The 2,445-nt window shown below is 42.7% G+C and overlaps 1 long non-coding RNA gene across 4 annotated transcripts in view; it reads right to left on the bottom strand.

The window, feature by feature from the left end:
- Positions 1 to 1,042: 1,042 nt before the first annotated feature.
- The window catches only part of LOC109294501, a 24,498-nt gene continuing 23,095 nt past the window's right edge, over positions 1,043 to 2,445 (bottom strand). For all 4 annotated transcript variants that reach the window (XR_002096534.1, XR_002096533.1, XR_002096535.1 and 1 more), the window contains one exon: positions 1,043 to 2,009. This is a non-coding gene — a long non-coding RNA (uncharacterized LOC109294501). The remainder of the gene's footprint in view (positions 2,010 to 2,445) is intronic.

Raw genomic sequence — 2,445 nt, 5'->3', positions numbered from 1 at the left:
CTGAGGGTTTGTGTCCATGCAGAACAAGGTATCTGAGTCATAAATCCAGTGCCAAGAGGAAGCTATACAATGGCAAGAGGAAGCAGAGAAGTCTGGAGGAGGATGCCTTCATAAAATGGGCGCTGCTGTTGCAGAAGAAAGGGAGCCCTGGCTTGTAGCTTGGGCCTTTTCTCCCCCTATCTCTCCCCAGTGAAAATAAACTACTCCTGTGTGGGTTGTCGGTTTTATTCTATAAATGTTAAACGTGAGGTGCAGTGGGCTAGCTTCAAGAGGAGGCTGGAAAATTTTCTGAGCAATTCTTAGCCTGTGCTGTAATTAGAACACCTTCCTGTCAAAGAGGAGGTACAGGTTCAAACCTACCCTGGGCTCCCTATGCAACTGCTTTAGCCACTATGCTGTTGTGCTGAAGGGTGGATGGAGCTACTGTCTTCCTTCAGGCAGGGATGCAGGAGGACCTTATGTAACCACCAATAAAAACAGAATCCGAACTGTAACCATTAACGTGGCTACGTCCATACTGCTTGGGTCCATGAAGGTGAAATAGGATTTAGCCCTTTGTTTCTTATAACTCACTAGAATTACCCCTAGTTTCAGCTGATCTTCTCTATGTGCATTGGAGATAATAACTTTTTCATTAGCAGGATTAATATCTTAGCTACAGCCCAAGGTGTTATCATCAGAAATTTAGCCTTTGATCCCAGCTGGAACCCAGATGTACAAGGGGAAAATGGTAAGCACATTTCTTCAAACCTTTGAAGGTGTTTGACAAAGGATATGTGTAAGCAGGAAATCAGTATGGCAGATGCATGTCACACTGACTGCCAGAGGATGCTGGGTAATGTCATATCTCCCACAATTTTTAATGTATTTTTTACAGCTATTAATGGAAGTTAACTGAGCTCTCAGATTCTGAGATACCAAAACTATGAAGGTTACAACTCATTAGAAATTGCCTCCACCTCCTAGGTATAAGAGGGATGGCTAGTGCGGTGGCTTAAATGAGTGAGTAGCATTTCAAAAGAGGCAAGGATTCCAGAAACTTAATGTCATTTGAACTTTATTTTTAAAGCATGATTGACAGGTGACAATGAGGTATCTAGGGACCTCTATTGATGGGCCTAGTGAAATAGGTCTGGAGACAGATGCAGACTGATGTCCTTGCTGAATGATGACAGTATTCAGGACCCATGTGACATTTCTGACATGCAATGATATGAGTGTCATATTTTGCTCATTCTCTGTGGCTCTTTTTTCTTCTCTTTCTTTGCTTTGGTTCTTTTGCCTCTGAGTTTTCTTATGAGGTACCACAGTATACAATAGCAGCATAAGAAACCTTGACACTTACTCATACAGAATATTTGAACAATAAAAACATTTCCATCAGTAAATCATGCATCTTGTCTTTACTAAATAAGTGACATCTCCAGATCAAAGCCTTGTAACAATATTAGCAGGAGCAGGGGGACTAGGACTGCAAGCAGACAGTTTCAGAATGAAAATTAGGATGAAAGATCAAGCGTGCAAAATTAAACCAATAAGAATAAGCAAATTCAGGTGGCCTGTCCATCTGCAGTTTATTTTCTATCCATTTGTCATCAGCCCGACAGCATTTTGGTTCTCCTTTTCTTCCTCTGAACTGCTGTTGTGACTCAGCTGTCGCATCAATTTGGATATGGGGCAGCTGAAAATGGCTACGCACTAATGGTTATTGGAATTGGCCTTCATGACCTATTGCTTAGAGGAGGATGGCAGACAAGCTTCCCTCATAAGTTAGAGAGCCCACTCATTATAATGCTAAGCACATCTGTAGTGGAGATTAAGTCCTGGTTTTTTATTTTTTCCATTGATGTGTTTAGTCCTCCACTGGAGTAGCATTGCAACACATACACTCTTCTGTATATAGGTTCCTCATAAGTAGCCTATTGACCCAAACAACTGTATGGTATAAAACTCCAGTGATGTCTTAGGGTTGATTTCTCCTACACCGGAGATAGTTGGAGATTCTCTACCTGTGATGATAAAAAAAATGAGCAATGATTTCATAGATTTCGTAGACATTAGGGCTAGAAGGGAACTTGGAAGATCATCAAGTCCAGCCCTTTGCCCAAAGGGCAGGAAGTCAGCTGGGGTCATAGGTTCCCAGCAAGATAAGCATCCAATTTGCTCTTGAAGGTGTTCAATGTAGGTCCTTGAACCCCCTCCGATGGCAGACTGTTCCAGACCTTGGGGGCTCGGACAGTAAAGAAATTCTTCCTTATGTCCAGCCTGAAACAGTCTTGCAGTAGTTTATGACCGTTCGACCTCGTCATCCCTTGGGGTGCTCTAGTGAACAAACGTTTCCCCGGATACTGGTGGTTGCCCCTGATAAACTTATAGGTTGCCATCAGAGCACCCCTGAGCCTGTAAGCCCCATAGCTCTCAGCCTGTCATCATAAGGTCTGTTTT

Source organism: Gavialis gangeticus, unplaced genomic scaffold (genome assembly GCF_001723915.1).
Source record: "Gavialis gangeticus isolate Ggan-Ray unplaced genomic scaffold, GavGan_comp1, whole genome shotgun sequence".
NCBI classification, from domain to species: Eukaryota; Metazoa; Chordata; order Crocodylia; family Gavialidae; genus Gavialis; species Gavialis gangeticus.
Note: the sequence above shows the minus strand (reverse complement) of the source record. Positions and strands in the feature narration are given on the sequence as shown.